This window comes from Macaca thibetana, chromosome 18, assembly GCF_024542745.1.
Source record: "Macaca thibetana thibetana isolate TM-01 chromosome 18, ASM2454274v1, whole genome shotgun sequence".
Lineage (NCBI taxonomy): Eukaryota > Metazoa > Chordata > Mammalia > Primates > Cercopithecidae > Macaca > Macaca thibetana.
Genome location: NC_065595.1, coordinates 32591745 through 32619511, shown reverse-complemented (window position 1 = coordinate 32619511; position 27767 = coordinate 32591745). Strand labels below are relative to the sequence as shown.

General features: G+C 48.3%; 2 protein-coding genes across 9 annotated transcripts in view; both read right to left on the bottom strand.

Annotated features, from left to right (window-relative positions):
- ZBTB7C (zinc finger and BTB domain containing 7C) overlaps window positions 1-27767 on the bottom strand; it is a 310798-nt gene that overhangs the window by 16957 nt on the left and 266074 nt on the right. The gene's annotated exons all lie outside the window — the stretch shown is intronic.
- The window catches only part of IER3IP1 (immediate early response 3 interacting protein 1), a 1095035-nt gene that overhangs the window by 905032 nt on the left and 162236 nt on the right, over window positions 1-27767 (bottom strand). The window contains exon 1 of one of the 3 annotated variants that reach the window (XM_050768192.1): window positions 25105-25108. The exons of the other annotated variants lie outside the window; for them this stretch is intronic. The gene's annotated coding sequence lies outside the window, so the exon portion shown is untranslated. Of the gene's footprint in view, window positions 1-25104; window positions 25109-27767 lie in introns of those variants that run through there. 3 annotated transcript variants of the gene reach the window in all.

Here is a 27767-nt window from a genome sequence, read left to right as displayed (position 1 = left end):
GATGGAAATGCTCTGTGTATTGATTCTATCGGTGTTCATATCCTGGTTGATATTGTACTATGGTTTTGCAAGATGTTACCATTGGAGAAAACTGCATAAAGGGTACATGAGATGTCTCTGTGTCATCTCTTACAACTGTAGCTGAAATAAGTATCTCAAAAGAAAAAGTTGAAGAAAAGCAAATGACAGGAAACAACCTAAAGCCACTAATCAATCTCCTCGCTTCTCTCCATCTCTCATCCAGCTATCTACCACAGAGCTGTAAGGGAGGAGAGGAGGGGAGCGCTTTACCCAGGGTCAACAGGGAAGGCTTCCTTGAGGAAGTATCATTTGAGCAGAGACCCAGAAGAGGAGAAGGATCCAGCATGGGAGGATGTGGAGAACAGTGTACCAGGCTGTGGGAACAGTGGCACAAAGTGGGCAGCCCCACCAAGCTGCCCTTGGTCTGAAGGGCCAGGTTCTGTTCTGAGTGGCCCCGTTGAACATGGTTCTTGTCTGTTGACAAACCATTCCACTTCTGCATTTCTCTGGGGGCTCAGATGCACCATATCCACTCAGATCCCTTGAGGGCCTGTGTAGAATTAGCTGATGGACACCCCTCCTTCTCTCTGACCAGGGAGGGTGTCCCCAGGCTGAGGCTTCAATGGGCTGTGCTGCAGAGAGAGCTGTGAGGCCACCTCCTACATCCAGAGGAGGAGAGAAGCTCCTAGTGACTTCCTCCTTTCCCTGGCTCCCCACTGTAGTGGTGGGCACCCAAGGGAATGCAGAGGACTTAGGAAACCACGGCTGCCTGCGTGGCTGCAGGCCGGCGGGCTCCTTTGGGGCTGCCATGCCCCAAGGGGGCTGCCTTTGGGCAGCTGGGCTGGGGGCCAGCAAGCAGCCCCTGGAGGCCTGGATCAGAGGGGAGGCCTCAAGTCTGAGCTACATTTAGTTCTGGATGCTCGAGTCAGGTGTGGTATGAGCATCTGTGCAATAAGCAAGGGGGACCCATCAGATACCTGTCCCACATCCTTGGCCCCAAGCTCTTTGCTTCAGATACTCAGGACCCATGAAATGAACTGGGAGGATAGGGCAGGCCAAGCCAGCACCTTCTGTCTTCAGGTCAAATCCTCTCCCTAAACAGCAGGTTTCCCAAAGAGAAGTCAGGACTGTCATCTGCCCTTAGGCTTACTCAGTCCTCACAATAAAGCATTTAGCTCCTATTGTTATCATCATTCCCATTTTACAGATGAGGAAAATGAAGCCACTAAGAGTTGATGCACAGAGGATGAGTGAGGGCACAGAGACCTGAGCCTGCGTCTGGCTCCTCAGGTCATGCTCCCAACCACAGCCAACTGCAGCTCCTGCCTCTGATCACAAAAGTAACCAAGAAAGGCCAGTAGTCTCTGCTAACGCCTAATGAGTGACCCAGACTGCAGGTTCAGAGGTGCTTAGGGATGCCTTTGTGGAGGAGGGAGGGAAGGTTTTGGGTAGCCCTGCCCTCCAGGGACAGCCAAGCAGTCAAGGGCAGGGAGGGCAGACTGGAGCCCTCCAGGCAGGCTTGGCCAGCCTCAGGGGCTGGAATGTGGAGACCACCCCAGACCCAGGCTACTGCCTTTCTCATAGGGTTGGGGAGGGGTCCTCTCCCTTGCTCGGTCCCTAGACAGCCTCCACTACTCTGTGTAAGTTTTGGTGGTGGTTTTGGCAAAGCTCTGCCGGGGGTAAGAAGAGAAGGGGAGAGGAGAAGACAGCTGTGGCTCAATGAGCCTTTCCCATCCCACTTTCTGAGCACAGCCGAGAGTGGGTGGTCACCTGGATGGACTGAGTGGCCACAATGCTCCCCTCCAATGTGCCCCAAATGTACCTTTGGACTCCCTACTCTCCAATCCCCAAACATACACCCTGTTCTCAGCTGCCATGCCTTTGTTCATGCTGAACTCTTGACTGGAGAATACAGCATCTCACACTTCTGGGGGTCCACATCCCATCCACACTTCAAGGTCTCACTTAGACAACCCTTTCCCCATCCCTCAATTCAGAGGCTCCATCTCTCCAGCCTTTGGTCTCCTGATTCTTGTCATTTATTTGACTCTACCTTGAACTGTAATGATTGGTGTCTCTGCTAGATTGTAAGCTGCTCAAGGGCAGATCATATCATTAAATGCTTAGCACAGTCCTGACACAAAGTTGGTGGAAGGTCTATGGCAAGGGCTGTCCTTAGCTGCCATGTTGTGAGGATGCTCAAGCAGCCCTAGGGAGAGGTCCCCAAGGCAGAGGATTGAGGCCTTCTGCCAACAGCCAATGCCAACTCGCTAGTTGAATGGGTGAGCCACCTTGAGAGTGGATCCTTCAGCCCCAGTCAGGCCTGATGACAGCAGCCCTGGCTGACATCTTGATTGCAACCTCATGAAAGACACTGAACCAGGACTGCTCAGCTGAGTATCTCCCAAATTCCTGATCCACAGAAACTATGAGGCAATAAATGTTTATTCTCATTTTAAGCCACTACATTTTTGTGTTATTATGCAGTAGTAGATAATAATCCAGGGGCACTATTTCACAGACATTATAGATTTTTTATATTTATCATAATTTTCTGGCAGATGGCAGTTAAATGTCTCAGTTTAACAAAATGCGTGTATTACAACAATGTTTTGATAGATGAAAGTAAACGTATTGAGGAAGTGACACCTTTTTCTAATTCTCACAAAGCCACCCTGTAGGTAACAGGGTCCTGACCCTCAAAGGGGCCTTCTCATCTGAAAAGACTGTGTGTAAATGAAACGAGCCTTCCACTGTTGAGTAAAAAGCCAAAGTCAGTAAAACCCCAGGAAATTAGTTCTCTATCGAGAGCCAAGTTTTCTTGCTTGCTAACGGCTTATTCCTTTAGAGATGAAAATGTTTTAAAATGCTTTTCAGGGAAAATTCCCACCATTCCTTAAGCTTTACTCTGCCTTTTAAAATAGAAGAGCTGGAACCCGTTAGACCACGTGTTGGTGATCAGTGTCCCACTGTGATAACCGTCCGAGCACTTTGAGAAATGGCATGTGGTTGTCCTACGCTAAGTGCGGATCTTCTGTGCTTTGGGAGCAATGTCTACCTGAGATTCAGAATCAGGAAACCACAGCTGTGTGACTCTGGGAGGCCCCTCCACTTCTCTGGACTTCTATTTCTCATCCTGTGATAGGATGGTCATGAGAAATCTGATAACACACATCATGACCATGAGGATCCAGAAGTGCAAAGTGGGTCTGACGATGGGGAGGGAACCCACTCCGTGACCCTGGACCTGAAGGCTGGTTTGCCCAGCAGTGACTTCTCACTGTGCCTTGGTTTGTGACCTTTGTTCCATTTCTGGAGAAACAGATGTAACCATGGTAGCTCAAGGCTGTTTTTCCAGGCAGGAGACTAACCTCAGAGGCAGGGAGTGGGAGGGGTACGCTGCGGCCAGGAGGTAAGGGCTGCCACTTGCTGTTTCATTGTCTTTTTGGGAAGAAGTGTCCCCACCCTGCATGCTGGGAGCTTCCCTGGTGACCCTAAGATTCCCAGGCCCTGGTGGGCCAGTAGACAGCAGTGTCCCAAAGGGGATGTCATGCCCCTGCCCCCATGCCTTCCATCCGTTTGCCTCCCATCATCTAAGCTAAGGCAGTTCTGTCTCCAAGAATAACATGCAGGGAAAAAAAATTCAATATACACACACAGACACACACAAGAAACAAAACAAAACACTCAACAGCTAGAAGAGGCTTGATGTGAACTATGAACCTTTGGTAGGAAGGAGCTAGGAAAAAACACACAGATAAAAATAAAGGGGAAAGATGGGAAGAGGAGATGAGGAGCTCAGAAATGGAAGAAAGAGGTTAAAGAAGAATGCAGCGGAGTTGAAACCTTCTTAGATGTGGCCACTATTCCAGAGAACTTCCCCTGAGCCTCTGCCTTCAGTGGAAGGTTCTAGAACCCAGGTAGGTCCAAGCAACCCTGTCTGAAAAAGTGGCACTTCCCACTCTGGACTTCAGTTTGTTCAACTGTAAAATGAGAGCATCTATCCTCTCAGAGACAGACTGTGCTCCCCTCTCTCCCTACCAAGAGGTCAGCAAGCTAGTCAGCTTTTGCAATAATAGCTACCATTTATTGAATGCCACTTGTCACATGTCAGTCATCACACCTCTAATCCTTTCTCAAGCAACACAACTCTGAAAGATATAGACTTTTATCAGCATCTCCAATTTACAGATAAAGAAACAAGTATGGAGAGGGCAGGTAGCTTGCCCATTGCTACCCAGCCAGCCAGTGTCTGAGCCAGGATTTGAACCCAGCTGAGTTTGTTGCCAAAGCTCATATTTGTTCCCCTTCACCATGCTGCCCCCTGCAAAGTAAAATCCAAGGGTGGGGGGATTTGGACCCTTCTCCTTGGAGGTTGACTCTTAGTCTAGGGGTTTAATCAGAGCCAGGCTAGAGGGATGAGCAGAGAGGGCTGAAACCCAAGCTTGCCAGGTGGCTAAGGAGGAAGGAGGGGCTCAGTACAGAGTGCAAATGAGTGGTATGGGCAGAAAGGCATAGGATCCCTGTGGGCTGGGGGTCAAGGAAGGCTTCTAGGAACAGGGGCCTTGTCTGAGCTGTGAAGAGTAGAAAGAATTTCGTTGGGCAGAGGGGGCAGGAAGAACATGCTCTGCATCATTTGGATCCGGAATGGATCTGGAAAGCTTTAAATCCCTTCTGAAAATAGGCTTAACCTGGATTCCCCAAGTGGGATCAAACACATTGTTCTCAGCTGGCGCCGGCACTGTGCCTGGAGTTGACTGAGGAGGTTGAGGGTGAGGTCCCTGCTCTCAGATAGCCTGGGTTGACATCCTCGCTTCACCACCCATGACCCGTGGGACTTGGTAATTACCCTCCTTGAGCTCGGTTTCCTCATCTGTACAACGGGGATGAGTTGCTATGAGGATCAAATGAGGTAACGCATACAAATTGCCTCCTGATACCTAGTCAGTGCTCAACCAATGCTAGCAATTGTGAAGTCCAGGAAGGATGCAGACACCCTTATGGATGTTTTCGCAGGGATGGGGCCATATCAGAAACCAATTTGTGTTCTGCACAGTTTTGCAGAGATCTACACTATTGAAGACACTTTCTGAGAAGGGTCCTTACAGGTTCCCAGGGCTCTCCCCTGGCATGTGTCCAGGGCGTCACCATGTTCCAAGGTGTTTTCATACCTCCTTGTCTCAGGTACTTCTAACCCAAAGAGCTTGGCAAGGCTGGTACAAATTTTACGTCCATTTTACAGATGAGAAAATTAGGCACAGAATGAAGACCATGCCCCAGGCCACACGGCAAATCAGTGTCAGAGCTAGAATTAGAACTAGGATGTTTTAACCCATTTATGCCTAGTGTTCCATTATTGGAACGCTAAGCTTGTGGGAGTTATGTATAGCCAGCTGCTCAAGGACATCGCCAAGGTCTGATTTTTCACAAAAAAATTCTCAACCTCCTGTGTAAACGGGTTAATGCCCAAGCCTGTGCCTCCTCTGTTAGACCACAGTGGCTCCAACTAGGTGCAAGGCTGCCTGGCTAGTAAAGGACTCGTGTTCTAATCTTAGTTTTACTAGGAACATGAAGTGCTGGTGTTAGGCAAATTATATACTTCTGCTGCCTCAGTTTCCTTATCTGGGAAATGGGGAAGTAATTGCATGGATCTCACTGAGTGGTATGTGAGTGGAATGAGTCAGCCTGAAGTTCTTGGGTTATTAGGAAGTCCCATTCCCCCAGTGAGATGACCGGCCTCAAGGCAGGGTCTATTTCTTGTATTTGTGTGTTACTCCCAGGATGCCAGCAAGTAGGAACATGGTAGACACTGAATGAATGAGATTGGTTCACATAAACAAAGGGGATAGCTTTGAAATCACAAAAGGCAGTGGGATGGCCCCAGCCCTCTACTGTGGGGACACCTGACACTTGAACAGAGCCCTATCATTCATAAGGTGCTTATATTAATTCATTTCATTCTTCTGCTGGTATTATGGTCCCTGTTATGGAAATCAGAGAGGCTAAGTGACCTGCTCCAAGTCACGCAGCTAGAAAACAGCAGGGTGGGAACTGGATTTCTGCTTGAGTCCCATTGCTTTCTTGCCTTTCAAGAATAGAACTGTTGGTGCAATTCTATTGCTATGATCCACAAGTCCGGCGCCTCCCTGAATCCTGCTCAGCTCAGCAAATCTGGGCTCAGGATGGTGGTTCCATCTGCCAAATCCCCCGGGCAAGCTGGCCCCAGCCAACCGAATCCCACTATCCCGGAAGCTGTCCCCACCCAGTCTCCAGCCTCCAGCTCCTCCCATGCCCAGGCCTGGAGCTTCACAGCCACCTGGTGGAAGTAGTGGCTGTGGTGGGGGTGGGAGGTGTGTTGCACGGGGTGACAAGGGATGTGGATTTCCTCTCCAGATCTGGGAATGAGGTTGGGCAGCAGCTACCTGCGTTCTTTGAGCAGGTCTTTACTCCCGGTGGTCTGTAGGCACTGAAATCCACAAAGGGGTGGTGGGTTAGGGCAGGGTAAAGGGTGGGAGACTTGGCCCAAGGAGCTGGCCAGCCCTAGATCTCCGCTGGGCGCACCCACCCAACCCTTGGCAGTTTCCCCAAGCAAGGCGGTCACACCCCTTGGCCCTGGAATGCCCCTGGGCTTTGGCTGCCCCAGAGGTTGGAACCAGACATGTGGGCTGGGAGGCTGGGCAGGGCTACTTCAACTTTTAGCCTGTGCCCTGCCCGCCATAAGCACCCCAGGCAGAGAGCCCACACTGGGTGAAGCTGGCCCCACCTGCTCTGCCACCCTGCCAGGACATGCCTGGAGCCTGCAGTCCCCAGCTGAGCCTGGCCTACTCAGCCCCTCAGGGGTTTTGTGCAATCTGCTCTGAGCTTTCTTCCCCTGCTAAGGGCAATGGCCATTCAGGTGTTCCCTTACAGCTGGAATGCAGGCTCTTCCCACCTCACACAATTGTGCACCCCCTCCTCTTTCCCTGCAATGTCCAACTCCCTTGTCAAGAGAAGTGATGGCCCAGAAGAAGCCAGACCCAGGAAGCAGGCACCCCTGGGTTCTCATCCCAGTCATAGATGGATTTTCTCTGCCCCTACACCTAGGGGTCTGAGTGTTTTTTTCTGTAACCGGTCACTCAAGTCTCTACTTCATGGTTCTCTGCTGAAACCCCCTGGGTTAACAATGTCACATGCCTGTTGAGCTTTACTTTCAGGAAAGCTTGTTCACAGACATTTTTCTTCATATGTTTTCCTAGGATCCCTGTGTATACAAGGAATTATTTTGCCCATTTTGCTGATGAGAAACCTAAGCTCCTGCTGGTGAATTGATTTGCCCAAGGTCATAGAACGGCTAAGTGACAGAGGTCCCAAACCTCCTGACTGGTCACCTAGTCTCTGCCCCAGTATGAGGCTGTGTCCCCTGTTGACCTCTAGCCCCAACAGCATCGCCACCTCTTCAACCTTCACTCCATCTCCTCTATGCCAGCATTGGTTTGATTTTATTAGAACAAGGTCTAAGATTACCACAGAGGTTTAGAGTAGGGCAAAAGCCAGGGTGGGCTTCTCCAGGCTGGACTTGAAGAGTACCTAAGAGGGTAGCCCAAGGGATGGGCAGATCGATGAGGAAGAATGAGGGGAAGCCTCACACTTGGGCTTTGGGGATGGAAGTGGCTGTGGGATTGAGGCTGGGGGGTGCATGAGTGTCAGAGCTGCTCAGTCACACCTAGAGGACCCCCTTCTTCTATGTAGAGGCTGCCTGAGGCCTCTGGGGGAGTCTGAAGTGGATGTGCCAGGCCCACTGCCCTCATCCCCTCATCCAAGGGTGGCTTGAAGCCTTTTACCTTTCAAAGCACTTTCACCTCCTTGGTGGCAGGCCAGGTGGAGTTATGCCTATCTGACAGATGAGGAGACTAAAGTGAAGTGAGGCTGAGGTCACAAAGCAAGGTGATGGGATGACAGTGGTGGAGCCTGCATCGTCCCTGAGGCCATTGCTTTTGCTAATGCACCATGCAGGGGACTTGCAGGAAAGACAGAAAAAGTGGGTTCCCTATGGGGCTGCCTGGCCTCAGTCACACAGTGAGGGCTCGTTCCAGTTTGCTAGGGTGCAACTGCAGGGTCAAGAGCTGGCAGGGCACACCAATGGAGAGGGGCGCCACTGCAGATGGCTGGCACCCTGGCCGGATTGGCCATGGAAGTCTGGGGCAGGCAAATCAAATGATGCCCCTTCAAGCTGTTGTTCTTTAATTATTTTTTCATCCTTTATATACTAGCGGGGAGCGGGGGAGACTTGTTTTCTTTTAAGAAAAGCTGCACACCTCTTTCATGTTCAAAATAAAGGATTTACTACTTGTGTTTATTACAGGCGATTTCCTGAGCCAGAAAACTTCTTGGGAGGCTTATTAAACCTTATTAAACCACTGAAAATTTAGATAATAAAATAAATCACCTGTCTCCCATAAACAGCACTAGGCCACGCGTTACTGAGTTTCATACTCCCAATGGCCTCAGGCTGCCTTCACAGGAGATGTCCCCTGCTGGTGTTGGATGGCTCCCTGGAGGGTGGGGCTGTGGTGGAAGGGTGGGACACGCATCAACCCACGAGAGCACTATTCTTTGTAGCATTTCTGCCCAAAGGGGCCATCTCCTCTAGTAGAGTGGAAATGGTTTAGATTTTGCTAGTTATTGAAGAGGTTGTGTGTGGATAACTGGGCTAAGTGGTACCATATTTTGACCCTTCCTGGGGATATTTTGGCGTCTGTTCTAGAAGGCATTAAGCTGCTGCACAGCTGGCTAGCCTCTGAGTGTGCTGTCTGCACGCCTCTTCTACCCACGCGCCAAGGGCTCCCAGTGCTATGGGTAGGGCTCTGGAAGCTGAGTCCATTGCTGCTGGCCCTGGGGACTTTACACGGGGCAGAAAGGAAAGCAGATGCCAGGTGAGGGGGCCATAGTTGGAGCAGAGAAAGGCCGGGAGCATGAGGAGCAAAGGCTGGGAAGGACCCAGGTGTGTGGTCAGCAGAGAGCAGGCCAAAACCCTCTGGGGCAGGAATTATAGTTAAAATCCTAGCTCTGCTCTGCAACTGCTTAGTGATGTGACCTCGAAGCAGCCGGGTCCCTATTTGAGCTTCAGTTTCTTCTTTTGTATAAGACTAGGCAGTTGTGAATGTCCCTTGCTGCCCACACACTAATCCATTTCAGTATTTTGGTTCCAGGATAGATCCTTGGATTCTGACGTCATGCACAGCTCAGCTTCAGATGTCTTGGGGCTGCTGCACCTCCCTTTGGGTTTCCTGCGACCTTGACTTTGCCCTCTTTCTCCTCCCACCCCCTCCACTTTAGGCCTCTCTGGGACCCTGCCAAGTTACACAGGAAAATACGTGTGAACACACGTTGGACTTTCAGATGATGGGTGTTCTACAAGGTCAAGGTGGGGTTATTATTTGACCACAGTGGTTAGAGTGATGACAACTCAACAGGTTGGTAAAAGTGCTTGACATGTCTCCTCCGCCTGCCCCAGAGGAAAAGTGAGGAGGCAACTTCCATGTCTGCCTTCCCACCGCCCCTACAGTGGCCAAGAATGGGCATGGAGTTGGGAGCGGCCGCTTCTGCAGAATGTGCACAGGTTCATTACAGACACCCCACAGGCCCTGTATGTGCAGGTGGGGGAACAGACAGGAACACAACTCATTCTCCCATAATGGTGACTTCAGGTATGCTGGACAGAGAAACAGTAAACAGGTGACGGAAGGACCAATTCTGAGATTCCTTCACCTTTGACTGAATCAAACTGGTCACTAAGATGTACTCTGGGTGCCCGTTAGGTACCAGTCGCTATCCTAAATATTTTATATTTATATTTACATTTACATTTATATCTATATTTCTTTCATTTCATCCTCTCAAAAACCCCATGACTGTCGTCATTGTCACTCCATTTTTCAAGTAGGGAAACTGAGGTAGAGCTGAGGTTTGAACCTAAGCAGTCAGATTCCGGGTTTCCTAAGCAGTCTGCAACCGTCTCTCTCAGCTGCTGCAGTATTTACCCATTTAGCTAAGTGCTGGAGAAACACGGATGAAAGACATGGAGCTCCTGGTCTTAAGAAGCCACAGAAGAGTGGGAGAGACAGTAAAGACAAGACTAAAATGAGTGCTAAGTGCTGGTTCATGGAGGCAGATGAGGTGCCTAGGGTCAGAGGGCGGGGACTCTGCTGGGCCTAGGAAGGGGAATCCTCCAAGGAGGTGAGGCCCCCAAGCAGCCAGGGATGTGGGGCAGGGGAAGGAGAACATTTTGGCAAAGGGATCAGCATGTGCTAAGGAAGGCACAGATGCTGAGTGAGGATGGCACATCAGACAGGAATGCCAGGGAGTTTGCGGTGCTGGGTTCAAAGATAGAAGTTCAATGAGTTTAGAGACAGCCTAGTCTGGGAAGCAGAGCAGTGAAGACCGCAGCCCACCACGTGGGAGTCTTGGGTGTGGGTGGGACGGTGAGGCAGGGGCCTCACGAGCATTGGAATCCTTCCTTGAAGGAAATCAGGGAAGGTTCTGGATAGGAGAAGAATCTGCTTGGCACTGTATTTGAGGAAGGTGTCAGCAAGAAGCAGTCCTGGAGCAGGGAGGAAAGGGTGGTGGGAACCAGTTAGGAGACTGTATCTCCTGACCCATAGAGCCACTCTGCATTATTCATGGCCACTCCCCTGCCCTTCTCTACCCCAGACCTCCGTGTGGGATCTGGCCAGAGAGGGGCGGCTGTGGGGGGTGGCAGCTGTAGGAGGAAAGAGGACAGAGCCACATGCCGAGGACTCATCACAGGTGTAAGATGTCCTGGTTATGCCTCAGCCCTCGACAAACACTCCTGCCTCCCTGCTGTTGTCTACCTCAATTTGGAGACGAGGTCCAGCCGGATGGCCTCAAAGATCCTGGCCCTGCCTGTGTTTTCCAAAGGAAGCCAAACCTCAGATTTGCCTCAGAACTTGCACTTTTCTTCTAAGCAAACGCCATCCACCACGAGAACCGCCTGGCATTTGGCTGGGAAAGAACAAACTGGAAGCTTACAATTTCCAGGCTTAATTGCACAGTTACTTATAATATTATTATACAGAACTTTTATTGCACCGAGAAAGCCCAAGCGTTTCCTTTTCCTATTTATACTTGAGCCCAGTCTCTCCTCTGCTATCATTTCCTCCCTTGCCCATTGCAGAAACTGACGGCTGTTTGGTTCCCTTTCCAAAGAGAGGGCAATTAGGATGTGAGATGGAAACTCATTTGTTCCGAGCGTTTGACTCATGGAATATCAGTCAATTAACACGTTATTGATCACCACCATGTGCTTGACTGGGCCTCATGCTGTGTGAGGCCATACAAAATACCTGCTTTAGAGGGGCTTCTGGCTTCACTGGGCAGGAAAGAGTAACCCACAGCAGAATATTACAAAGAAGTAGGAACCAATAAAGAACTAATGTGGGGCCAGGCATGGTGGCTCACCTCCCAAAGTAATCCCAGCACTTTGGGAGGCTGAGGCGGGAGGATCATTTAAAGTCAGGAGTTCAAGACCAGCCTGGCCAACATGGTGAAATCCTATCTCTACTAAAAATACAAAAATTAGCCACAGGCCGAGTGTGGCAGGTGCCTGTAATTCCAGCTACTTGGAAGGTTGAAGCAGGAGAATCGCTGGAACCCAGGAGGCAGAGGTTGCAGTGAGCTGAGATTGCACCACTGCACTCCAGCATGGACGACAGAGCAAGACTGAAGTCTAAGAAAAAAAAGAACCAAGTATGGGCTGGGTGCTACAATCAGGAATATGGAAGCCAGCAAGTCAGAGCTAGGTGTCTGGGCTACACAGCTGTCTGGGGAGGGAGGGCATCGTGGAAAGCTGTGCAACGGTGCATCACAAGTGCCTGCTTCTGAATGCAGCCTGGGAATCCAGCCCTCCTTTTTATGGTTAGTGAGAATCTTAGGAGACAGGAGCCTACCTTCACTCTCCTGATATTTGCTCCCAGTCACAGGAGCCCAGCACCAAGGATTAGACTTTCCTGACCTACAGGAGGAATAGTTCACCTAATTTAGCACCTCATAGAGTAACTACCCTCTCCCTCCACCCCAACTTGTCCCCACTTCAGCTACTACTGCTTGTCCTCTTGCTCTGAGATTTTTGGTTTCCAGACTATCATAAATTCATAGTGAAAATATTCTCAAGGCAGGAGAATCTCCCCATCCCCACCGTGGACTGAGGAAACCTGGCAGATCCACTGCTGAGCTAGGATGGGCTCAGGAATTTCCTCACACTTCGATGGTTGGCTTCCCATTTGAAGTCTCAAGACTAGAAATGTTGAATAAGAAATATAAGGTTAAAAAGGAAAAAAAAAAAGAGTTGGCAAAGAAGTCATTATTTGTGGATGATATGATTGGATACTTTCCTATACAAATAACAGACAAGTTCAAAAATACATTAGGGACCCCATTGACCTGGCAACAAAAATAGAAACAACACCTAGGAATAAGTTCTTAAGAAACGTGTAAGATCCATACAGAGACTGTTTTAAACACGATTGAAGCACTTCTTAAGACTTAAATCAATGGAAAGATACACCTCGTACTTGGACAGGGAGCCACAATACTGTAAAGATGCCAATTTCCCCTAAATAATTTAATAAGTACAATATGATCCCAATAAAAATATCAGAATTTCTACTGAAATTAGATAAGCTGATTCTGAAGTTCATTTAGAAAAATAAGCATTTAGGAATAGCCAAGAAATTTTTGAAACAGATGAGTAACAGGAGTAGGGGGACCAGCCCTACCAGATATGAAAACACATTAGAAAGCCATAAAAATAAAAATACTTGGTACTGGATCATTAACAGGAAGACAGATCAATATAAAGTCATGGGCAGTTCATAAACAGACTCACATAAATTCATGTAGGTATGAATTTAGCATGTAATAAAGGTGGAATTTCAATTTTTATTTTAAAATGGATTTTTCAATAAATGAGATTAGAACAACTAGGCAACCATGTAGGAGACAAAACAAAACAAAACAAAACAAAATAAAACTTGTATCCCTTCCTCACTCCTTACACCAAAACAAATGATACATGTAGCAAAGCTTTAAAAGTTAAAAAAAGTAAATATTGAGGAACTGTTTTACAATTGCAAAGGAAAAATATTTTGCTAAGATAGAAAACCCAGAAGTCATAAAAGATTTGATAAATTTGACTAAATAATGATTTAAACATTTATGTACATCCAAAATTCCCTAATAAAATCAAGACACAAACAAACTGAAGAAGATATTTGAAACATATGATGAAGGGTTAATTTCCTTTATATATAGAGAGACCTTGTGTCAACAAATCAGGAGCAAAAACAAAAACAAAAACAAAAACTCATGAACAGGAAGATCCTAGAAAAATAAATACAAATAACTTTTAAGTGTATAAAAAATGCTTACCATCACTCTGCATTAAAGACAGAACAATTAAATAGATTTCAAGTTTCATCTATGGGCCAAAAATAAAAAAGTTCTGATAACTCAGCAATTACCCTTATAGACATATATCTTGCAATTTCACTGCTGCCATATGTTCAACTTATATATAGGATTATCTCTGTGACATTGATTCTATAACCAACAATTGAAAGTAAACAGTATATCCATCAATGGAGGCTTGCTAGATACATCATGGAGTACTATGCAGCCATTAAAAAGAATGACTTGAATGACACATATCTGTATACTGATACATAGAGGACTATGTCTAAGATTTATCACTATGCTGCATGGTACCAGGTTTAGAAAGAAAAAGATGACCATGTGTACATACTGGTTTGTAGATGCATGAATTAAACTGTTGGTTGGAAGGCTGCCAGTGAGGGGTAGAAGGCAGATTTATTTTCCTACATGTACTCTTTGATAGTATTTGAATTTTAAAGCCGTTTGTATTAAAACTGCTGAATGATTTATATTTTCTTCCTTCTTTTACAGACCTCCAAATTGTCTTTGACATTTTTTTGTTATGTCTGATGCCTGCTGATTTGTTCTGGGGCCTTTAGCTACCCGTCTCAGTTTTTCTGTCTGTAAAATGGAATTCATGACACTGGCTGTCTATCTCATGGGTGGCTGTGAGGCTCAAGGGAGAAACGGATGAAAACAGCCTCTGGCTGCCATGAGGTGCTGTAGGATTCAACTGCAGGACATTAGAGATGGCCCATGTTCTGCTCAGCACCTGTCTACTGCATGGCAATGTCCCTGTGGACACACAGGCAAGCTGTGCATCACAGCTGGGTTCTCCAGTGGTGGAAGAATATATGACTCCAGTTATCTGTTAGTTCAGCATTTACTATATAGCACCAAGGACACAGGTGCTAGGAAGAGCCGTGATGTTGTTTCAGCACCATCTGAGCTTCAAGAGTATGGTGGCAAATGATGATAATCACAATAATGAAAATCTTACTGCTTTCAGCTAACCACTTATTTCACGTATAGTAACTCATTTGTTATCCTTGTTTTAAGGATACGGCCAATGAGCTTTAAAGGGTTGGACCCACTCAAGGGGCCCAGCCAGTAAGGGGCTGAGCTTCCCCACTTGGATGCTGTCATTTCTCTACTCTAGGACTTTTGATGATTCTCTTTGTGGGACCCTGCCATCTCAGTCTGCCTTTTGTGGTCCCCCACAGTCTGTTCTGAATCTAATTTCCCAGTTCTCTCCGACCTGGGCTCTCTTTAAAGCTGGTCTCTGAACTGCCTCTGAACACACCATGCTCATTTCTGCATTGGTGCCTGTTCGTTTGAGCTGCTAACACCTGTGGTCTCACCTCTGTTGTCATCTCAGGGTCTTTAAGATCCCTTGTGAGTCAGTTTCACTTCTTCCTTGATACCTTCTCCTCTAACCTAGGTGACTTTTCAGAGAGTGGCAGCCAGCCTCTGGAACGGCTCCCAAGGATCCTCACCTCATGGTATTCATGCCCTGTGCGTCCCCTCCTGCATTGTATCAGGGCTGGTGTATGTGCCTGATACAGGAAGGCGATGGCATGTGCCTGCCATGGCGAGGCTATAAGAGATGTTGCCACTTTCACCTTGATTTCTCCGGGAACTCTTACCGTGGGGGAAACCACTGTCATGTTGAGAGATAGTTCAGCAGCCCAAGGAGAGGTATCAAGAGGGACTGAGGTCTCCCATCAACAACCAGCACCAACTTGCCAGGGATGTGAGTGAGCCACCTTGGAAGTAGGTCCTTCTGTTCCCATCAAGCAGCTCCAGTCACCTTTGGGACTACAACCACATGGGAATCCCTGAGCCAGAACTTTCCAGCTAAGCGGCTCCTGGATTCCTGAGTATAAAATCATGTGGATGAGAGATATTTATTGTTTTAAGCTGCTATGGTTTTGGGGCATTTTGTTATGCAGCAACAGCTAACTAATGTACATTAACTAACTCAACTCCTTTGGGAAGCAGGATGTACTCTTTGGCCTTTGTCCATTTTTTTTTTTTTTTTGCCTGGATTTTGTGTGTGTCATCTTGTATCTCCAACAAAATAGTAAATATCTGTGGTTTAAAATTCCCCTATATCTCCCATCATGGTTACTGGGGGTTGGGAACAGCAGGAGAATCCACACTGATTCGCCAGCTTCCTATCTGCAAACAGAAGGCAGGGGTTAACTAAAAGGCTCCAGCACACACACATGCTTCTGGTTGGGCTGGTACCCTCCTAAGTATGCAGACAACTCATACACAGAATGCCTGCAACCTCCCCACCTGAGACCTACAACTCACTGGCACACTGGAGCATTCAAATGCCAGAATTCTCAAATGTCCCATGGTGTGTCTGACTCACAACCCATCGCCAGGGGTCGCCTGGAGGGAGGGGCAGGAGGGCCTGGAGAGGGCTGTCACTTCTTACTACACTGACTGCTACTGGAGATTTATTTACTGGCCCCACACCCTTTTCAAAGATATTTCTTTCAAAGCCAGAGCGACAGCCTGCCTTTCAGCTTTCCTGACACTCAATTCCAAGTACATGGTACGCTTAATCCCATAGAACAATTTAGGAGCTAAAGAATCATAAAGAAAAATTTCGCGGAGGGAGCTGTTGCTGCTCCTTTGAAAACAGCCCCCGCCCCAGTCTCTCCCCAGCCACCTCCTGGTCCCCAGTCCCCAAAGGTCCATCCCCCGCTACCCGCCAGGCAGCTTCCCTACAGGCAGCCAGTGGGAGGGCACGACCCTTCCCCGGCTTCTTCCTCCTCCCACTCTTTCCCAGGCAGGCAGTCTTATTTTTCAAGACTAATAAACACCAGTTGAAGGGAGGAGGAGAGCCCCTTTGTAAAACGGTGTCTAAATAGAGGCAGCTCCACCATTTTTTTCGGCCGGGTGGGTGGAGGTGACCAAAGATACAATTATAACGTAGCCCATCCTCTCCCACACGACCCATTTTAACCAGTGTGTAATAAAGCCCAACTCATCCACCCTCTGATTTGGGTCAAATGAGAGGAATTTTTAGCTTTTCTGGGGAGTTTGTGCCAGCAGGGGAAGCAGAGGGGAGAAGGAGGAGGGAAGGAATAAACAAATATGCTACAGTTCTCTGGAAGAAAGGAAAGGCAGGGCATGCAGGGAGCAGGGACGGGGATGGCCACCCTTCACTTCCGCCAACTGAGTCCCTCTTTCCATGGTAGCCACCTAGCTTCCAAACCTTGGCTGAGACTAAGGTCTCCCTCTTCCTTGCTCCTGACTCAGTGAATCAGCTTTCACTGTGGGCGCCCAGGGCACATCCCCTTTGCTCCTTTTGCCTGCCTCCTGCTGGTTCTCTTGACCTTCCAATAACTGGAAGATGTCACCAGTGTGCCCAACTCCCACCAGCCTGGCCTTGCCCATTCTGCCTCCTCAGCTAAAATGCCATCTCCTCCCAACCTCCTCACCCTTCACTGGGTGAACTCTTGCTTATCCTTTAAGACTTGGCCCAGGTGTCACCTCCTCCAGGAAACCTTCCTGAATTAGGTGCCTGTCCTTTATGTTCCCATTCTTCCCTCTCTCCTAGTCCTCACCACATGGAGATGTAAGTGGAAAATGGGTGCTATTGTGATGGGCCTGGGGAGAGGAGGGAGAAATAGCTCTGGGATGTGAGGTGCTGGGGGTGGGGTCAGCAGACCACAGCGGGTGCTGCAGGTTGAGTGCTGGGGGATCACGCATGCCCGTAGCAAAGCTCAACAGAGGAAAGGGTCATGAGGAAGCTTTCCTGAAACAGACAAGAGTAGGATAAAACAAAGGTTGGATCATTTGCACATTCCCCGGGAAAAGGTCATTGCTTCCTTTACACTTTCACCCCAACACTCATTGTGGTCTATGCACTAGGGGGCCACCCACCTGGTATACTCCCACCTGGAGTGCTTGGCCTCATCTTTCCTTTGTTAGGGATGCTCTCACTCCTTTACCCTTGAGTCTCTCTTCTCCCTCCACTAGTCCTGAACACTCACTGAGCCCCTCTGGCAGTTGGGGACAGAGCAGGAGGCCTTCAGGCCCACAAGCACCCCCAATTCCATCAGCATGCTCAACAACGAGTTTCACGCACATACATGTATGGCCAGCTTCCAAATGCAGATGGGATTAGAATCGATTCAACACAAATGTAGGTAAAATGATTATGGAATCACCCAGGGTGTGGGTACAGCCAAGCAGGGTCCCATGACATATTTTCAGCTCCATAAAGGATGCTTATTTTCAAAAGCATGGAGCCCACAGGACAGGAATGTAAGTTCCTTGAGAATGAGAATGAGTTGCTTCTCTGTACCTTTCATAGAGTGGAGCCTGGAGGTTCACATCACTGGGCATTTGGTATAATGTTTGTTGAGTGACTTGTTGAGCACAGATGGGCCTATTGACCTTGAAATAGTCAGTATCACCTCTACTTTCAAAAGGAGGAAATGACCTGGGAGCATCAGTAACAAAGAATGGCAAAGCCCTCAGTAAATAGCAAATGCTGATGTGTGCTCTGTGGGCCTGGGCACATAGCGCACCTCTGTTCTCATGTGTGGCAAGAAGGGCAAAGTGCTAAATCAGAAAATTTACAGGGAGCTAAATCTCCCAAGGAAAACATGGGAGAGTCTTATTCCTTCTGATTAAACAATTTATAAATCAGGATAAAAAGGATTTCCTCTGAAAACCTTTGTCTCAATATTGCTTCAATATTGCTATAACTTCAAAACATAACAAAGACAGCCACTGTGAAGCATGCCATTGTGTTCCTGAGGGTTCCTCATGTGACAGGTGAGGGGACACCTTTAAGGGGCTTGATCCCCAGGAGGGGAGAGGAGAGCACTTCCCTCTCCCTCTCTCCAGGGAGGACCTGGATTAGCGGGAAGCATGAGTCATGCTCGATTTTCATGCTGTGGGCCCACTGTTATCACTTCTGTGCTCAACACAAGATCCTGTCACAGTCAGAACCCCTGAACACTAAGCATGTCAAGACACATCTAGAGCTGCTTTAATTTCATGCATCCTCTCTTGAGCACCCACTGTGTACCAAGTATTGAACTGGGCTCTTTTACACAAATTACCTCATTTGATCCTTATGCTAGCCCTTTGAGATGATTATTTTTACCCTCATTTTCCTAGGAGGAGACTGAGACCAGGAGTGGCCAAGTCACTTATCTCAGGACTGCAGTAAGTTAGTGGCCTGTTCCATTCTAGAACATCTGAGAGCATCCAAAGGCTGAAAACTGGGATAATTCATGGGTGGCAGAGCTAGGAATGCCATCTGCAAATATCTGAAAAAGGCCTTAGGATGTCAGAGCTGGACAGGGCCTTTCATGGTTGAGGATGCTGAGGCACAGAGACGTCAAAGTGTCTACCTGGTTGTGGCACAAAGCACAGCTTGAGCTCTTAGGCATGGCCAAGATGCTTGTCCTGTCCTGGCACAGGGAGCCACCGTGACTGCGCTGGAACCTGCATTTTGCCTTCACCTGCTCAGTTCTCCATTCAGGATGGAGGCCCTGGCATTAGTGGATGGGAAAATGTCTGTGATTGCCAGCCAGTACCCCAGAGAGGATTACAGAGACACCATTCTCACCCCTGAGATGACCCTCCCTCCTTCTCACCACCCAAGCCAAAAGGTGAGACCAACATATCTTGGTTTTCCCAGGACTTTCCTGGTTGAAGCATTGGAAGTCCTGCATTCTGGGAACTCCCTCTGTCTTAGGCAAGCTGGGATGGTTGGTCACCCTCATTCATCTCCACCTCCTTGTATGCACCACCCACCTCCGCTGCCCTTAAGGATCATGTAACCCCAGATCCACTAGACAAACAGCGCAGGGGCTTTTTCCCCCAGCCTACACCCTTGAGGTCCTGCCCTGACCCATTCAATGCCAGAGGAAGAGTTCCTGCTGTCACCAGGGATTGCTCAACCTGGGCACCTTCGTAATTCTCCTGTGAGGAGGCAGCCCTCTGCCCTGGGGCTCCCAGAGGGATCCAGGGCAAGGAGGAGGAGAAGGGAGGGAGACAGAACATAACAGAACCAGGAAGAAAGGCAGGAGGGGAAGTTAATGAGATTTAAACAGGGAGAAAAGGGAGGAGAGGGAAGCAGGGAAAAGGAAGGTGTGGAAAAAGGAGAGAAAGGAGGAGAGGTGACAGTATGTGTTATAGAAATAAAAGAATGACCAATCGCCATGGCCAGCTTTCTCAACAAGAAGTGGTCCAGGTTTTCAATAGATGCTCACTGTGCAGAGATGTCTTGAGAGTTGTATGGGGCTGTGGGGATTATGTGGCTAATCCTAATTTTGCAGATGTCGAGAAAACTAAAGCTTATAGGACTGGAATGTAAGAGCATCCATGGTAGAAATCATGCCAAATGCCTTTTTTGTACCAAACCCAAAACTTCCATGATATCTTTGCATTTATATTTAATTTATAATTATATATAATTAATAATTAAATATTTATTAATGAGGACAGTGACAATAGTGATATTGATCTCTGGCAATCCAGTCCTCCTCCTAAGCATGTCTTTCTGAGTAAATGTCAGCACAAAATTGTATCATTGTCTTGGAAATTTGGGCAATATGGCCATGAAGAATGAGAAGGTGGCCCCAGTCCACTGGGAAACAGAAGCAGGGTTGGCTCAATGCATAAGGAGCTGATGGACGGGGTAACTGGAGGACACACCACTAAGCTCTGCCCATTCCAAAGTATATCTCTTCCACCAGCCTGGTGTGATGCCATCTACTTTGCCATTCCAACCACTGGGAATTCCCACTAGGGGAGGTCTTAACAAGAAGCTCTGCTAGTGGAAACCACTAAAGCCATTTTTATCCTGTATCCAAGTTATTTCAGGATTTCTGGGCTAGTCCTATAGTAGTACCTGTGAGCTCATCATGTCAATGACTCGTCTTCTTGGAAGATACAGGGCACCTTTCCCATTGGGCCCACTGTCTGTGCCTGTGAGTTCAGGCAAGAAGAATGGCAATAGGCCAGGTGTGGTGGCTCATGCCTGTAATCCCAGCACTTTGGGAGGCTGAGGTGGGTGGATTACTTGAGTTCAGGAGTTCAAAACCAGCCTGAGCAACATGGCAAAACTCCATCTCTACAAAATATACAAAAATTAGCTGGGCATGGTGGCATGCACCTGCAGTCCCAGCTACTCAGGAGGCCGAAGTGGGAGGCTCACTTGAGCCTGGGAAGTTGAGGCTGCAGTGAGCTGTCTTCACACTACTGCACTCTAACCCAGGTGACAGAACAAGACTATCTCAGAAAATAAAATAGAAAAAGCAGAATGGCAATAGGAACAGGGAGAAGAAGGTGGTCCCAAGACAGGGAAGGCCCCCTGAGAGGAGTAGGATGTAGGCTAAAGTGGAATCTAGAAGTTCTGCTCTAGAGGAAAATGGCAGGCGAAGGCCTGGAACAAAGCAACAAAGCCCACAGAGGGCTTCTCGAAACACTGCCTCCCTCCTGCAGGGTGCTCCCAAGCTCCCACCGCTCCACTGAAGGAAAGGACTCTGCAGTCACAGACTTTAACCACCAAACATCTACCATGTCCTTTTGGTTGGGAGAGGCCCTGTGAGGAGAGTTTTGATGGTAGGAAGAGGACTCTGCCTCCCACTGAGGAAGAGGGGCCTCCTTCCACTGCCAGCGCCCCTGCAGGGCAGTGAGCTCATGCGCTCATAGCGCTAGGCCCAGCTGGCTGGACCCTGATGCCAGGACCTTGAATCTTGAGTGAGTGACAGTTAGCAGCAGCAGTTTGTGTTGCCTATTTGCAACTATGAACTTTGAATGACATAAATGTTGGGCATACCTGAAGACCAGAGCCTTGCTGGAGATACACAATGAATCTCTCTCTCTCTCACACACACACGCACACACGCACACGCCTGAGAAAGCCCATAGTAAAGAAACCTGTTTAACTTTGTTTAACTCTGCATTTCCCAAACTTGTTTAATCTTTCTGCTTTGCCTAACACCTTTTAATATCCTGCAGAACTGGTGTGACAAGCACACCTTCGGGGAACACTGGGGTAAAGCCGTGCTTTCCAAACTTTTTCAGTCATGGAATTTGCAGAGAAACAATCTTTTTATGGCACAAAGGAATTGGAAGGCTCTCAGGAGGTGGTTGGGTTGTTCAGTTGACAAGAGGGGTGAAGGGGCAAAGCCACTGGTTGGGAAGCTCTGGACCAGAGGACAGAGCCCTCTGGGATACAAGCCTGGAGGCCTGACCTCTTGCCCTGGCTCTGGTGTGAAGCAGCCTCCATGAGGTCACACAGGTAGCTGTGGCATTCCAGGGCCTCCTCTGCTGTACCACATAGTTTCCCTGTAGGGTCGTAGGAGAAGTGGTCTTATCAGAGGATGCCTACTTTCCCCTAACAGAAATGAGGGGGCAGAGTGGGGCAGCTCCCCTTCCAATCCATCCCCAACCCCGGAATTAGCTCAGGGTCAGGACTTGCCAGCTCTGTCCTCTCTGCTCACCCCTCCTTCTCCTTCCCAATAAGTTCTGGATCCAGCCACATTAGGCAGTGCATGGAAGCTTCTTGTGTGAGGAAGCCCACCCATTTGGAGGTCTTCTGTCTCTGCCATGTGGTATCTGCTCTCTCCTTCATCTGCCAGCCAGGCGTCATCTCCTAACCTTCGGCTTCCATGCTGTTCACCTCGAGGCCCCATAATCCTTGCTGGCATCCCTGGGGACTGGCCTAGTGCCCACCCTGGCTCCACCAGCCTTGGTTTGCAGCCCTGTCTCTAAAGCCCCTATCTGCCCACAGCCTGCCTCAGCCAGACTCTTTGGATCACAATCTCTGGCTAACATCACATGCATATTTCAGAGGATCTGTACGCCCCACGGATGTGGGTGCTGCCAAGCCCTGGGGGGGCGGAGGTGGGGGTGATGTGTTTCTAACAAGATCAACTATTATAACTGGGCTTTGATTTAAAGCAAAATCTATTTCACAAGCCATATTTAATGCTGAGTGAGAGGCGAGTGTGCAGAGACCATATCTGTAGATTATGGCATTAAGCGTGCAAATGCAAGCATAGATGAAGCAGCCACAAAATTATAGATAACAACGGGACCTGGATATAAATCCAGGGAGTTGGCAGCCACTGGGAGGCCTCCCAACTCTCCCCTCTACTTAGAGGCTGAGTCAATTTATAGCTTCCCCGTCCCCTGTTCCTGAGATCTTCAAATGCAAGTCTACAGGCCTGAGAAATGCTGGGCATGTTCGGAAGTGCAGAAAAAGGCACTTCTCTTTAAGCTCTCACTGTGTTTGCCATTTCGAGTGGAGGAGAAGGAGCAGCCACTAGACGTTAGGAGTCTTGGTTTAAGACCTAGCTCTGCCAGGCATGGTGGCTCACGCCTGTAATCTTAGCACTTTGGGAGGCCAAGGTGGGTGATTGCCTGAGTTCAGGAGTTCAAGACTAGCCTGGGCAACAGAGTGAAACCCTGTCTCTACTAAAAATACAAAAATTAGCCAGGCGTGGTGGCATGTACCTGTAGTCCCAGCTATTCGGGAGACTGAGGCAGGAGAATTGCTCGAGCCCAGGAGGTGGAGGTTGCAGTGAGCCAAGATTGTGGCATTGCACTCTAGCCTGGGTGACAGAGCAAGACTCCGTTTCCAAAAGAAAAAACAAAAACAAAAACAAAAACAAGAAAAAACCTCGTTCTATAGCTCTATAGCTCTATTCCCTGCCAAAATGCATGACTTGGAAAGGGTGGTTAGCCTCCTGGAGTCATAGCTTCCCTCTGTAAGTGAAGGAGCTGGATTTTACCTCGAAGATCCCTTCATAGTTTTATAATCTACGAGTCCATGATAAATAAAACAGCAATGGAGGAACTAGCTATGAAACTCTAGATGAGTTGTTGACCACTTCTCTACTTCCCTTATTTGTAAAATCAGGTGTACAATGGTTAATCTTACATGTCAACTTGGCTAGGCCATGGTATCCACATACTGGGTCAAGTAGAAATAGAGGGAGTTGTAAATTACCTTTAGAGGAGATTAACATTTAAATCAATAGACTTTCAGTAAAGCAGATGACCTTTTAGAATGTAGATGGGCCTCATCCAATCAGTTGAAGGCCTTAAGAGAAACAGACTGAGGTCCCCAGAGGAAGAGGTAACTCTGTCCCCACAGTCAAGCTGCAACATCAACTCTCCCCTGGGTCTCCAGTCTGCTAGCCTGCCTTGTAGATTTTGGACTTGCCAACCCTTACAATTGCATGAGCCAATTCTGTAAAATAAATCTCTCTCTCAGTTGGGCGCAGTGGCTCATGCCTGCAATCTCAGCAATTTGGTAGGCCGAGGTGGGCAGATCATCTGAGGTTGGGAGTTTGAGACCAGCCTGACCAACATGGAGAAACTCTGTCTCTACTAAAAATACAAAATCAGCTGGGCATGGTGGTGCATGCTTCTAATCCCAGCTACTTAGGAGACTGAGGCAGGAGAATCACTTGAACCTGGGAGGCAGAGGTTGCAGTGAGCTGAGATTGCACCACTGCACTCCAGCCTGGGCAATAAGAGCGAAACTCTGTCATAAATCGATCAATCAATCAATCAATCAATCAATCTCTCCCTCTCTCTCTCCTTTTCCACCTTTCCATCCTGTTGGTTCTGCTTCTCTGGAGAACTCTGACTAATACAACTTGGTTAGATGAATTCACTGGCACTCAAACTTGAGTCTTGTAAGTCTATTTTTTTTTTTTTTTTTTTTTGAGATGGAGTCTCGCTCTGTCGCCCAGGCTGGAGTGCAGTGGTGCAATCTCGGCTCACTGCAAGCTCTGCCTCCCAGGTTCATGTCATTCTCCTGCCTCAGCCTCCCAAGTAGCTGGGACTACAGGTGCCCGCCACCACGCCTGGCTAATTTTTTGTATTTTTTAGTAGAGACGGGGTTTCACCGTGTTAGCCAGGATGGTCTCGATCTCCTGACCTTGTGATTTGCCCACCTCGGCCTCCCAAAATGCTGGGATTACAGACGTGAGCCACTGCGCCTGGCCGAGCCTTGTCTAAGTCTTAACCCAAGCTACACATCAGACACCTCAGAAGCTGTTAAAAAAAAAAAAACAAACAACAAAAAACCAGCATCTAGACTCCAACCCCAGACAAGTTGAATTAGACTTTCTGGAAATGGAGCCTGGGCATCAGTGTTTTAAAACTCCCTAGGGCCTCCCCATGTGCAACCCAGGCTGAGGGCCATGGCTTCTCAGAGGAAACAAGTCACTTTGGAGCTTACTAGAAATGCAAATTCCCTGGGCCCCATCCAGGACCTATGAATCAGAACCTTTGGGCAGGCTCCTGGCATCTCCAGACTTAACAAGCTCCCCAGCACATTGCTCAGCTGCTCTCTAAAGTCTGAGAGCTCTGAGCATGGGCCATCTCTCAAGGCCCTTTTCACCTTCACAATGTGCACACTATTATGGTCAGAATTTGGGGGCCAGAATATACTGTCTCCTCTGAGGAGGGGTCAAGGACATTGTAGTGGGAGAAACCAGCTCCATGATTCGAGAAGAGAATAAGCTCTTTCCAGAGCTCATGGAGTGAGATGAACTCAGCATCCTCCCAGTCTTTACTAAGGGCATGAGGCACCTGCCAGGTAGGCCGCCTCTGCTCCTGGAGGGTACATGCGGCCTCCAACCACCTTGGCATCCCCGGCCCCAGGGCAGCCAGGGCAGGGCACAGAGTAGGTGCTCATGCATTTCTGTTGCTGGACTGACTGAATCAATGAGCATACTGTCCCACAGCCACTGGGCCCATCCCTGTCCAGGTGTTCCTGTGGGTGGCACACCTCTTGCCTTTCTCAATTCTCACCACAATTGGAAAATGCCCTTCCCTTCCTTATTGTTTCGTATCCTAGGCATTCTCCAGGGTCCAGCTGACACCTCTCCCTTTGAAAGATCTCCCGATTCTTCTCTTCCCTCTGCTGTCTCTCATTACTGTTCCTGACCGGATTTACAGTCAAGCCCAGATTGCTGCCTTGTGTGGTCCTTGAGTTACTTCTCCCTTTCTTCTGTGTCTTCCCCTGGACTGTGAGCAGACAGAGGACAGGCTGGGCACATGGCAGGGAGCTGTGAGAGCTTGAGAGCTCACAGAACATGCCCAAGACACCTGTGCTTTGTGGTTCAGCAGAGGATCAAGAAAGCAAGTTGGGCCCCTCTATCCTCTCCCACCCCCTCCCCATGTATTTGGAGCCTCTACTATCAGGAGCAAGGCTTTGTGCTATATCTACATCATTTTAGACCCTGTTCCTTCCAATTCCAGGGATATGCTCTTAACCACTGGAGTATAAGCCTCCCCACTACATTGTGAGTGGAGTAGAGGAAGGGTATTTTTGTCTTTGAGAAAGGCAAGGATGAAGGGCAGGATTTGAGCCATGGTGGTAGATCAGAAAGAAGAACTGATAACAGGCTTAGGGAGCAAAATGGTAGGGAAATGGCTTCAGGGGAGTTAGGCCTGGCCCCTGGAGAGGGAGGAGAGAGAAGGGCTAGGCTCTTTAGGTACATGCTGTCCATGGGGCCTGGTAAGATTCCTAGAATCACTAACCTGTTTCACAGGTGTGGCAATTGAGCCTCTCAGAGCTGAAGTAACTCACCCAAAGCATCTGTGCTCTTGTGTGGCAGAGCCAGAAGTCAAATCCAGGTCTCTGTGACCTCAAGGGGCACCAAAGTGAGTATCAAAAAGGCAGAAAGGGACTTATCCCTTCACTCACTCAGCAAAATCACATTAAGCAGGTCTGTGTGCCGGGCATTGCCAAACACATAGCAGTGAATAGAAGTGTCAGCCACGATGAGTTCACAGCCTGCTGATTGAGGAGTGAAATGCCTTAGACCATGGCATCCTGGAGGATGACTACCTGCATGGTTCTGGAGTCATCCTCACCAAAGCTTTGAAGCCTGAATCCCAGTTGTAGGCTGGTCTCCGGCCTTCAGCTGTGAAAGCCATTCAGATATTGCCATCCAATGGTGCCATCTGGAGAAAAGGATTGGTGCTATTTTGCTAGTCCAGGTAAAGAGGAGCAGGAGGAAGAAGAGGAAGAAGACTTCCTCCATCTCAGTGGATATTTGCCATGGGCCCCCACAAAACTGGGAAGAGCTTGCCCCATTTCAGTGTGGGTGCCATACCTTTTCCAGCCCAGGGTTCTCCTAGAGAAGGGAAATCCCGCATCTGAAACAGTGCCAAGGAGGCCGTAGTTTGCATCCACACTCCCCATTCATTGCTCCCTTAAACATCTGCAGTGACTAGAAACCCAGCAAAGCCACCAAGAGTGACAGGCATCTGTACATGTTGGGGGAGGCAGTGCAAACATGCCGCTCTTTAGGGCATGAAGAGTCTATAGATCCAGAGGCCTCCCCAGCCCACCCCATCCTGCCCTTCCCATGTTTCTGCTTTGATCCTTTCCTTAGCTTCCTTTTGAGGGTGATTTTTACCCCTTTCCCACTGAACTGTCCCTGGGGTCCCATCCACTGTCAAGACCCAGCCCAATGCAGCAAAAATTCCCATCAGATAATATGTTGAGATTTCAGATTCAGAAATCACTTTATGTTGTATCCACTTTTCCCCAGCAGAGTCTAAGGTTCTTAAGGGGAGGGAGCATGTCCTACTGCTTCTCACATCCACAGCACAGTGCCTAGTACACAGTAGGAACTTAATATGTGTATGATAAATGACAGTTTCATAACAGCTATGTATTTCCAGAGACTTCAGATGCAATAAAACATCCTTTACACAAAGGCACTACCGCCACAGGTACTATTTAGAAGATCCAGGCGGTATTGTGATTACCCAGGGGTCCACTTTAAGAACATAATGATGACATTAGAGTCTCTAAAAAACTTCTGGTCATTTGTAATTTTGAGTAAAGAAGCATGGACGACTCAATAACAGAAAAACCCCAACAACTCAACTCAAAACTGGGTAAAGCACTTGAATAGACATTTCTCTAAAGAAGATATACGAATGGCCCAGTAAGCACATGAACAGATGTTCAACATCACTATTAGGGAAGGGTAAGTGAAAACTACAGTGAAATACCATCTCATAGCCATTAGGATGGCTACTGTCAAAGAAACTAAATAACAAGTGTTGGTGAGGATGTAGAGAAATTGGAACCCTTGTGCCCGGCTGGTAGGAATGTAAAATGCTGCAGCTGCTGTGGCAAACACTAGGGAGGTTCTTCAAAAAATTAGACATGGAATTACCATAGGATCCAGCAATTCTACTTTTGAGTACATAACCAAAAATAATTGGAAGCAAGAACTCGAACAGATATTTGTACAAGCCCATCCATAGCATTATTCACACTAGCTCAAAGC